Source organism: Notolepis coatsorum, assembly GCF_963971535.1.
Source record: "Notolepis coatsorum genome assembly, chromosome: 13".
Taxonomy (NCBI): domain Eukaryota; kingdom Metazoa; phylum Chordata; class Actinopteri; order Aulopiformes; family Paralepididae; genus Notolepis; species Notolepis coatsorum.
The window spans coordinates 42049806-42062012 of NC_140177.1; the positions used below are offsets into that span (position 1 = coordinate 42049806).

Consider the following 12207-nt stretch of genomic DNA (forward strand, 5'->3'; position numbering starts at 1 on the left):
CTTTAGTGTGTTAATTTGTCCAGCTGGTATTTATTGTAGACTACCTATAAGCTTTTATATTCTCAGTAGGGCTGCACGATTAATTGGAAAAAAATCGCGATCTCGATTCATAGACCTATGCTATCTCATTTCTAAATGATGACGATTTTCTTTTTTACTTACATTTTTTTTTGTACTTACTTTTTTAAATGATGACGAAAAATAAGAATCATGTGAGAGAATCGTGATCTCAATTCTTAGAGAGAAAATTCATGATTCACATTTTAGCCAGAATCGTGCAGCCCTAATTCTCAGTCTACCTGGACACAGTTTACTTGATTCATCCCCGTGGAGAGATGCGTCCTCTACATTTGACCCCATCCTAACTACTTAGCAGCAGTGGGCAGCCACAGTTGAACTACAGATGCAAGTGCCTTGGTCAGGGACAACGGCAGGAGTGTACCGAACAATATGGTACTATTTCCTTTATATAAGAAAACCGGAGCATCCAGAAAAAACCCAGGCAAACAGGGGGGGGGGGGGGGGGGGGCATGCAAAGTTCAAGTTTGTTTATTATTTGTCACAAAATACAGAATACTTTACGATGAAATGCTTGTTTCCGTATGAGCCCCTGAGAGTGTGCTTCATACAGTAAAAAAAGTAAGTAAAAAAGTTATTAAGAAGTAGGTAAAAAGTAAGTAAAGGAATGTTAAATATACATAATATACAATATACAATACAGAGTAAAATGGGTAACAGTGAGGTACAATGCAGAAATGAGGTACAAAACTTAGGGTTAGGTGCAATGAGGTATGAATGTAGTGCAAATCTCTTTAATAATAGATAAATATAATATCCATCGGGTTTGAACCTAGGATTTTCTTGCTGTGAGGCAACAGTGCTAACCACTGTGCCACCCTCCACCCATAGCAGCACTACTCCTTGTGGCTATTATGTTGGTGACACTAGAACTAGAGCTTACTGTAGTCATGTACTGTTGCACTTGATGTATGTCGCTCTGAATAAAAGCTGGTATCTGGTATGCCTAAAATGTGTGTGTGTGTGTGTGTGTGTGGCACATCCAGGGTGATATTAGACTGGGAGGTCTAATGGACGAGATGCTGGGATGTTGACACAGAGCCAGATGAGTACTGAGATAATTGAGTGGGAGGATGAAAGGCGGCTCCAAGGCAGCAGTAGGGAAAACAGCAGCTTGCTGCAGCGGCGGCGTACAGTAGCTGCTACGGCGAACATCCATCACACTACAACACCGTCCACGGGGCGAGGAAGATCCAAACGGAATGCTTATCAGATGCGTGTGTAAATGTCGACCTTTTACATTCCTGTTGTTCTATCTGATTGTATGCAAATCATATCTGCCCATTATGTCATCCATGCTGGTTACTAGTGGCCCACGATGATATGCCTGATTGACACAATGGCCGTCGCTTAACAATGATAAGCAGTTGATAATATCCACACACCTTCCAGTTGATAGCAACGGACAACATTGCATGGTTGGTGGTGTGTGTTTGCATTTGGTCGTAATGTCTAGCCTATGTTCTTCTTGTGTGTAGTTGTACAGTGAATGGGTGTGCACATACAATAAGACAAAAGGTTGGGGGGGTTGTATGTTTCCTGTGTCTATGTGAGAGAGAGTGAGAGTGTGCTTATGCATGAGAAAGTGTGCATGAGTGTGTGTGTGTGAGAGAGAGAGAGAGAGAGAGAGAGAGAGAGAGAGAGAGAGAGAGAGAGAGAGAGAGAGAGAGAGAGAGAGAGAGAGAGAGATCCCTGCTGAGACTACAGGCTACCATTCCATACTGGCGGGAAGAAGGGAGAAAAACTGCAACAAAGAATATGCTGAATATACCATCCTGCACAGTGGCTCCTGTTGTATGACTGCTGGCCACAGACTCTCAGTTTCATGATATGTCATCATCTCCCATAGGAAAAGCTTGAGGCAGTAAAGCATTTCACAGGGGGACAGTCACTAGTCACACAGACAAACACACGACAAGTAGCCTACACTGGTGGTCTATGGTATCTTGAAGCTGTCGTTCTATAATAGTCACTCTGCGGGTTGGGTTCTTAACCAGGGGGGAGGTTTCATGCTGTGGAATATTGGAGACAGCTGCAGTGAATCCTAGAGATGGAATAATATGACACAAAGAGGTTCATACTTGTGAAACACTGTCTTTTCTTCTTGTATGCATGTCCTTGTGATCACCACAGTTGGTTGGTTGGGAACAACGCTCAGGAAACATACAAGTGGTTGGTTATATGTAGCTAAAACAAACAAAAAATAGCAGTGTAAAACAGATTTCAATGATGATGTCAGCTTGTTATTGACTTTCCCAGTCTGAATGACTGAGCAAATGATGGGGGGTGGGGTGTAATTAATCTATGGCTAGTGGTGACCAGCCAGGCGAAAATGAGAGGTAGTGGGGGATGAGCGAGGCACTGTTGTTGTGACTGGTGCTTGGCTGCGGGACAAGCTTCGAGAGGCCTAGGTCGCCCCCCCCTTTTCGGCTGATTGCTAGAGCTTGGCGAATGGCGAGGGAATGGTACCATTTTGCTATGAAACGGATCATGAGCTAACTACGACCAACCTACTTACAAGGGAAGGGATTATTCAATTATCAGACAGTGAGTTGTTTGTGTTTTAATTACAATACTTATTGTTAAACACAATTTGACTCGGGTGTATTCCAAAATATATGTTGCAATCAATAGCAAATGATTGACAATCAAGAATAGTTGTTATGTTATTGAATATGGGTTCAAAATATTGATATTTAAAAACATTTGGTAGAGTCTCTAGTTTATTGTATTTTTCTCAGCAAGTGGTCGAACATATTGTACATTTGTGTCGCGAGTGTCTTCATACGCGGCTTCAGTGACTGATGTTTGGAAATAATACAGTACCGTTACAGGCAGCTCATTTTTGTAGGGAAAGTCACCGCACTGTGTTGAATGTCTCTGGAGCCGTTGCTGGCTTCGAAGCGCCTAGCTCTGTGTCTTTAGCTTTAACGTGAATATGATCAATTTCTGTGCGATTGAAATAATCAATCTCGCAATCGATACAGAGGGATAACATGGTTTGATTTAAACACGAGGATCACAGAAGAAATTGTCTATTGAAAGGTTAAGACAAGTAGGTACGCGGGATTACGAGACCACTGTCGGTTAACTTAGCTTAGCCTGCTAGCGTTAGCTAGGCTAACTTAGCTAACGCTCAATTCGCTAGCCAGCTTTGAATGATAGCTAGCTAACTTTGCCACCAGATATACTTGGCAAAAAAATTATCATGGATTGTTTTTCTTTTGTTTGGTGGTTGAAATTAGCTATGATTTATTACCAATACCAAAACATGTCTAGCTAGCTAACTTATTTATTGTACCTGACCCATCTCCAGCTCTAACAAGCCCCCTGACGTTACCCGGCATGTGATGCAGTGATGATGGGCTCGGCTCGTTAGCTCGGCTGGTGGATTGCTAAACGTTAACGTTTTTGGTTATAACTTAATTGTTGCTACCTTCTCCGGTAACGTTAGTTCTAAGCGGATGCCTCGGGCAAAAGGCTCTGGCACCATTTGCCAATGCTACCGGGTTAACACACCAATTAACTTAATTTGGTGTTTAAAATGTTCCCATCGGATTTCCCCATCCAGCGTACATTTTAACTTAACGTTAAGTTCCATTCAGTCACTACTTCATGACATGTGGGGCAAATGGTAGCCAACACATCCCCCTTATGATTGACAGTTGACACGCTTATATAACAGTAACTTGTAAAAGCTGGAGTAGTATCACTTAAAGATTAGTGGGGACGTTGTTTTTTTATTCGCATGTGTCAAGTCAATGCTAACTTATTAAGCTATTCCGAGGAGCAAAGCGTCCCGGCGAGTATTGACCGCTAGCTAACGTTAGCTCGTTACCTCCTACTAGCTCCGAGAGCACCACGCTGGCTGCCGTCTGAGCCCCGACACCAGCACCCTCTGTGGGGGATGGGCTTTGTAGTTCCGCAAGGAGTTAGCGAGCCATGCTACCTGGCTAGTTTAGCTACCGGTAGATCAATTAACATGATGGTGACATAACTTTAATGCAGTAGACAATGCATGTGGCTGCTCAGTTTAACCCACCCCCATATATAACGTTACCCATCTTTTCTAACCTGGCGACAAAGAGTCAAATCTAAGATGACGTAGATTAGTTTAATTAGCTTTAGGTTGATGAAAAACAGCCACTTGCTCTTAAGACTAATAAGCACTGTTAACTCAGTTGATTAGCCTAAGTTGGTAGTAATTCTGAATCACTGACGAATTTGAACTCATTCAGGCAGAATTAATTCAACCCATACCATGGCCTGACTCAACCTACAGTTTTTAGTTTAGATAAGATTCCTCAAAACCCACAATCATCACCGGTACTTGTAATATACAAGTCTCTCTCTCTTTGTATCCGCTTGTGCTTAAAAGTTACACCTAGCTAACTGGCCTGCAGCACAAATATCCACTGGTGTTTTTGGCCTCTACACTGCTGACCCAGTTTCTCTGATTGTGTAGTGACACACCCCTTTGCTCATAAGGCCTTCCTATGTCTGGGTTCTCACTCACTCACTGGCACATTTTCATCTGAGATTTCCATTAAATTTGACAGTTAGACGATGTGATACCAAATCCGATATTTAAACATCCACCTTGCTATCTTCGGTTGAACGAAGAACTCCTGTTGCATTACCCTTGTGCTATGGAACCAAGACCTTGTTAACAAATATGTGTTCAATTCTAACTAGGAAGTCGGAAATTGTATGCGTATATGGTTGTATGAATTTAACAATTTTTTTTATTTTCAACTTTGTATGCTTTCAGACCAATCGGCATACCAATACTGTAGTTGGTTAAACACAAAGTTTAGCGCAAACATCCATGTTTTTCCAACATTGTAGCTCAAACACACGTAGGTCGGGGATGACTTGTTTCCCACTTCAGACTTCCCACCTCCAACCATAAATGAATGCAGCACAAGCCCACAAACCTAAGACTTGACCTGTGCATTTCTCAGAGATGCTGATTGGTCTGAAAGCATCAGATAACAGAAATACTGCTCATAGTGAACATAACTAATTTGATCCACAATTAAGAAAGTATGTTAAGTATGTCAATATGAAATGTATATATTTTTTGTGTTCCTTGAAACATTTGTGATGGTATTAATTATATGCTGTGGGTAGAACATGGCCTTTTTGCCAGTGTATGACATCCTTAATTGTAAGCTGGTGTTAACTAAGTCGTTTTCCTCTCCTTTTCTCCTAGAAGCTCAGAGTTTCTTCCTTGAGATAGAGGAGTAAGGATGAGCATCTAAAGACAACTCACATGGTGAGTATATAATACATCCACATGATGTCAATCAACTCTCGCATGTTTTTACCATGTATGCATTTTCCCTATCATTCATCACTGAATCCTTCTACGATTGACTCGATTAAGCAGGAGATTTCTCTCAGCGTAAGCAGTACCTCAAATTGAAAAGGAGTCATGCAGAGAAAGGGACTGCATGTGTTTCATGTCAAATGTTATTGTCAACTGACCAAAGAGACGATGTGGGAGAGTGGTTCACACATGGCCTTCCTGACTAGTGATAGGCCGATTAATCAGCCCAATATTTGTTTTTAATGTTTATTCTATTATTTTTGGGCTTTTTTTTTAATCTTTTATCTATTTTTTGTTCTCACTTTTTCTGTATTTTTCTCCCATCCCAATTTAGTCGTTATGCCAATTCCCTTCCTGGTCGTTGCGCGCATTGCCCCACTGTCGGCCTAGGGAGGGTGAAGACTACCACATGCCTCCTCTGATACATGTGGAGTCAGCCAGCCACTTCTTTTCACCCGACAGCGAGGAGTCGCACTGGAGGAATGTAACGCGTGCAGAGGTTCACGCTATTTCCCCCGATCCCCTCCCTGCTGAACAGGCGCCCCGACCGACCAGTAGGAACCGCAGTTTACAACGACCAGGACACACACATAACCCCGCCGGCTTCCCACCCGCTAACACTGCCAATTTTGGTTAGTAGGGACGACTGACCAAGCCGGAGGTACCGCTGACAGCTGGATTCGAACCCAGAGTCTCTGTGGTGGTAGGCGAGTGCATTCTCCACTGCGCTACCCAGCCGCCCACTATTTTTAGGCTTTCTGTATTTTTCACCCATCCCAATTTAGTCGTTATGCCAATTCCCTTACTGGTCGCTGCGCGCATTGCCCCACTGTCAGCCTTGGGAGGGTGTAGAACTACCACATGCATCCTCCGATACATGTGGAGTCGCCAGCTGCTTCTTTTCACCTGACGGTGAGGAGTTTCACTGGGGGAACGTAACACGTGCGGGGGTTCACGCTATTTCCCCCAGATCCCCTCCCTGCTGAACAGGCGCCCCGACCGACCAGTAGGAGTCGCAGTTTACAGCGACCAGGACGCGTGAATATTAAAGGCAACCAACTTGTGTTCTGCTTTTCTCTGATTGGCCGCGCCCCCCCCCGCCCCCACGCGCAGGCAAGCGCAGCCGTCCCACGTCCCAAATGAAATCCAAGGAGCAAGCGCGGCAGCGCGGGCAACCAACTTGTGTACCGTTGGGCTGCTGTTCCAACGCACTTGTGTTGGGCTGCGGTAGCAGTGGAGCGCTGCTGACTGATTATTATGTTTCGCGTTTTTAACAACCAACAGTAGATTCACTCGTCACTGTACATGTATAAACAAAGCCCATACAGTTATGAAATGCGCTGAACTAGAAAATACATCTGGTAGTTCGTTTATGACGTTAATTAATAATAAACACTGTTAGGACTCTTAATAATAAACACTGTTAGGACTATCTGACTCTTACTAATAAACACTGTGTTAGGACTATAAACACTGTTAGGACTATCTGACTCTTAATAATAAACACTGTTACAGTGTTAGGACTATCTCGATTCGCGCGTCACTACTGTAACTAGAAACTCTGGGTGTCACTGTACATCAGTGTGGAACTGTAAGCTGTAACGTTATTTCGCGTTTTTAACGTCAGCGGGGCGATGCGGTGGTTTGTCCCCGGCTTCCGTGCACCGCCGCCGGCTCTACTCGGTCCAGCTCCAGCAGCAGCGACTGTGCTCCGTTGTAGAACGAAGCCCTTCAATGACAAGCGCTCTCATATTTTGCGAATGCATAAACTATATCTTAAATTATGGCTATGTGTCTAATATGGCTGTCGCTTATCAATGACTTCGCGACAGCCATATTAGACACATCGCCATAATTTAAGATATAGTTTATGCATTCGCAAATATGAGAGCTCTGTCATTGAAGTGGGTGGTGGCAGTGTAACAGCGTTCACCCTGATGTAAAGTAGCGATTTTTATTGTTTTGTCATGACAACCCAATTACATAATCCAACATATGTGTAAAGAAACAACATATTCCAGTTAACGGTATATTTTTTAATGATTCATTACGGTATAAATTAGGTTAACTGGAGCTGTGGAGGCTGCTTGATGAAGAGCCAGCGGGGCGACGCGGTTGTTTTTTCCCCGGCTTCCGTGCGCCGCCCGCGGCTTGACTCGGTTCAGCTCCAGCAGCAGCAGCGGCCGTTCCTCCGTTGTAGGAAGCCCTTCAATGACAAGCGCTCTCATATTTTGCGAATGCATAAACTATATCTTAAATTATGGCTATGTGTCTAATATGGCTGTCGCTTATCAATGACTTCGCGACAGCCATATTAGACACATCGCCATAATTTAAGATATAGTTTATGCATTCGCAAATATGAGAGCTCTGTCATTGAAGTGGGTGGTGGCAGCTTACTAACAGTAGCGATTTTTATTGTTTTGTCATGACCAAACATAATCCCAACATAGATAGGAGGTGTACTGTATGTCAAATGTCGGTCATGTGGTGGAAGAGTTTAGTACAGTCACACAACAGAACACCGCTGTAGTACAGTCACACAACAGAACACCGCTGGTTCGACCAGCGCTTCTGCCTGCCGCGTCTCTCTTGCCGCAAGGGCGTGTGCTAGTGGATTGATTGGCCGTGTGGCCAATCAGAGAAACGCTGAACGAAAAGCTGAACACAAGTTGGTTGCCTTTAATATTCACGCGACCAGGACACATACCCCACCGGCTTCCCACCTGCTAACACTGCCAATTGTGTTAGTAGGGACGACTGACCAATCTGGAGGTACCGCTGACAGCTGGATTAGATCCCAGAGTCTCTGTAGTGGTAGGCGAGTGCTTAGTCCACTGCGCTACCCAGCCGCCCCCGATCCAGGCCAATATATATTTTTTTATCTACTTTTTCTCCCATTTTCTATTTTTCTCTCATCCCAATTTCGTATTGTCCAATTCTACCCTCCCCTGTCTCGAACGCTGTTAGGCCATGCCTCCCACTGGCCGGCTGCAATGTGGACGAAGCCTTGCATCACGTGTCCCCTCCGGTACACGAGGAGGCAGCCGTCGCATCTTTTCACCTGAACAGCGCAATCTCTCAGCAGCGAGGGTCTGCAATGCATGGGAGGGACACGCCGCCCCCGTTACTTCCTGATTCTGCTGCGCAGGCGCACCAACCGACCTGTAGGAGTCGCTGTCCACAACGTCCGATCCCCACCCACCAGCTTCCCACCCCTAACACTGCCAATTGTGTCAGTAATATGAACGACCAACCAAGCTGGTAGCAATGCTGAGAGCTGGGCTCGATCCAGGCCAATATTTGACGTTTTGAGATACTGAGCCCACGAGGCTGATAAACAAAAAATGTCTGCAGACACATCTTGCACTTGTGTGCTTGCATTTCTATTTCTGTGTGTGTGTGTGTGTGTTGCCTTCAATACACCAAACTAACTTGGCACAGTGTTTTAATAGTGGATTGGCAGAACAGAATCTCCGCTCTATCAAGATCGTTGTTGCCTCTAACATTAGTTACTTGGTAGATGATATGAGCAGACAGCAGACTGTACAATGTGAGTGAACAATTTAAAATAAGTGCACTCCAGAGACAATGCAGATCTACAAACACACAGACAATAACATTAGTGTTAAATAAATGTTCATTTAAATCAACAATTTTGTGTCTCATTTTATAATTAAATTGTTGTATTTTATCAGATGCAAAAAAAACACATCAGCATTATATATTGGCCGCCCTGCTCTCTAAATATGAGCATCGGCAATTGAAAAACCCACATTGGGCGACCATTATTCCTGACCTGGCTGACTTGTTGATCTGATCTGCTCCTGGCTGCCCTTGGGGGGAAGGACGGCGGGATGGGTCAAGCGCAGAGACTAAATCTCATCGGCGACCCAAAACAAATTGTGTGTGTGCCGCCCACAATGCAGTGTGTGTGTGTCACTGCATGACGAATAAAGACTTCTTCAAAGTCCAGTTATTATTATTATTGTTGTGTCACCAATGCCCCGGAGCATCTAGTAGTTTATGCTGCTGCTGTAGTTGTTTGTATGTGGATCTGGTGGCTTTTGTCCATTCCAGGTGCTATAGTAGTTTGTATGTGGATCTGGTGGCTTTTGTCCATTTCAGGTGCTATAGTAGTTTGTATGTGGATCTGGTGGCTTTTGTCCATTCCAGGTGCTGTAGTCGTTTGTATGTGGATCTGGTGGCTTTTGTCCATTCCAGGTGCTATAGTAGTTTTATGTGGATCTGGTGGCTTTTGTTCATTTCAGGTGCTGTAGTCGTTTGTATGTGGATCTGGTGGCTTTTGTCCATTCCAGGTGCTGTAGTCGTTTTTATATGTGGATCTGGTGGCTTTTGTCCATTCCAGGGTGCTGTAGTCGTTTGTATGTGGATCTGGTGGCTTTTGTCCATTCCAGGTGCTGTAGTCGTTTGTATGTGGATCTGGTGGCTTTTGTCCATTCCAGGGTGCTGTAGTCATTTGTATGTGGATCTGGTGGCTTTTGTCCATTCCAGGGTGTTGTAATCGTTTGTATGTGGACATAAGTGCTTCCATCCTTTCTGGTTGTTTTGCAAAAACGGTATGTAAACAATGTGGATGTAGTTGCTTTCATCCATCCCTGGGTGTGTTATGTTTGTACGTGGGGGTTAGTAGCTCTCCATCCGTGATGCTCTTAGACAAACACGTCAGGCCGACATCCCCGTGTGGATTGTTGGAGTTGACACCCCCCTCCCAAACCACATGCATTCAAGGCCCCTTGCAGGGAGTTAAGGTTGGAATGTAGCGCACAAATTGAGCTCAGTTGATGCTTTTACAGTATGTGTTTGAGAGAGACGTGTGACAGAAGGGAGGTGAGTGTGGTACTTTCAACGCTATATTTTCAGTTTCACTCTTCTTTTTTTGCAGAGACATTGATTTCCACCGAAGGTTGCTGACGGTGACGGTGCTTACATTGTTACATTTCATCGTATATAGACTTTACAAACAAAAAAGGGTTCAAGGTCATGGCAAGTGGCATGACTTGCGACACTAGACTGTTCTTGATGTCAGATGTGGTGTGTGTGTGTGTTCAGGGCTGTACGCTAAGCTTTTTCACTAGGGGCACATTTTTAAATAACAATTTTACCATTATTTATATCGATTGTTTTTGATTCTTTTAAAAAAAAAGAGAAAAAAATTATTTTATATACATTTTTTTTTAATAAAATATATATATATTATATAATCATACTTGTAGTTGTATTATCTGCGAGACATCGCCACCACGCAATAAGTCAAAATGCTCGCTATATGCAACCAGCTCCACTGTCTGTGTCTACTCGAGTAGCCTCCAGCTACGGCCAGGATTCTCCGGAGGTGCAGCTGGACCCTATACTGTAGCCTCCAGCTACGGCCAGGATTCTCCGGCACTGCAGCTGGGCCCTATTGACTATATTCAGCGTGCCCTCAGCTCGAATACGCATCGAGTCAGTGTTATAAGACATTGATATCAGGAGCTATCTGAACTATTTAGTTTAATGGGACGTTTCGTTTTGAACAGTAAGCTAACGCGAGCTATCATGCACTACTATAGACTTGCTGGAGCATTTGTTGATATCAGTAGCTAGCGGCTGGCAGGCTCACCGAGGTCCCAGTGTCAGACTAGTGTTTACAACAGCCACGGGTGCGCTGGAGGAGGAGGCGCAGCAGACGCCGCAGCTCTCTCCGTGTGTCTTGAGTTCAGTTCAGTTCGGCTCACTATAGGAGGTCAAACGCGTCGAAAATATGAAGCGATACTAACTTTACTTTTCTTCATAGCTAAATCAGCCAGTCTATCAGAGTGAGTGCTCAGTCGATTGTTCCCGCTGATCATACCTGCTGAGTGCTCACTGCTCAGCTCGCGTGAGTGACGGCATCGCGTCATCACACGCCTTGGATAATTTAGGAGTGAAATGCGAATGCAAGGCTTGAAAGCACTACTCGCAAGCCCGCCCCCAGATAATATTTACCAATCGCAACGGCCAATTAAAGGGGCAATTCGCGACCATCTCGTCGCACTGTACAGCCCTGGTGTTCTCCCAACGGAGGGAGAATCAGGTGAGGATCTGGTTTAACCCCATTAATCCCGGGCTACCCTGTCTGGACCAGTAGTAAATATGGACTGACTTGACACAGAGAGGCCTCTGACCACATCTACTCACTTGTAGTTGTTGTGTGCCGTGCAGCAAGGATGTATCGGAGAACACCACCCAGGTTAAGAATTCCAATGTGTTATTTCCATGGCCTAGGAATGTTCAATCGATATTTGTGAACATGAGCTACTCTCCCAAAGCCAGAAACCAGAGAAGAAAGACTGAAACTTGTGATGTCATCATGTATAAAGTCGGGAGCTGCATGGCGGAGTGATTTTATAGACCCACAGAATTATTTTTTCTTTTCTAAAGTAGTACATATATACTCTGAACATTCCCCTGGGTGCTCTGTCACCTTTACCATCTTTCCCAATTCCATCATTGAAGCATTGTCTACAAAGCAGCTTCAGACTTTATACTTGATGACATCACAAATAATTTTTCTTTTTAATTAAAGACTTTGATTTTGGAGAGAGCTGTTCATGTTCACTACAATTTCTGGATTGTCTTAGATCACGGGAATAACATGTATGACTTGTGAACTTGGGTGTAGTTCCTCTTTAATACAAAAATATCATGCCAAGAGCCACATGTAACGTGTCAGATATCAAAGCAACGCAACTTGCATTTCCGCATTTTGGCACATAAAAGCATGTTAGACAGTTAGGGAATGGGAAAAAAGGAGG

General features: G+C 44.1%; 1 protein-coding gene across 1 annotated transcript in view; it reads left to right on the top strand.

Annotated features, from left to right (window-relative positions):
• The first annotated feature begins 2965 nt into the window (after window positions 1-2965).
• The window catches only part of LOC311238646 (F-box-like/WD repeat-containing protein TBL1XR1), a 70993-nt gene continuing 61751 nt past the window's right edge, over window positions 2966-12207 (top strand). The window contains exons 1-2 of the mRNA XM_084326779.1: window positions 2966-3133; window positions 5294-5356. The gene's annotated coding sequence lies outside the window, so the exon portion shown is untranslated. The remainder of the gene's footprint in view (window positions 3134-5293; window positions 5357-12207) is intronic.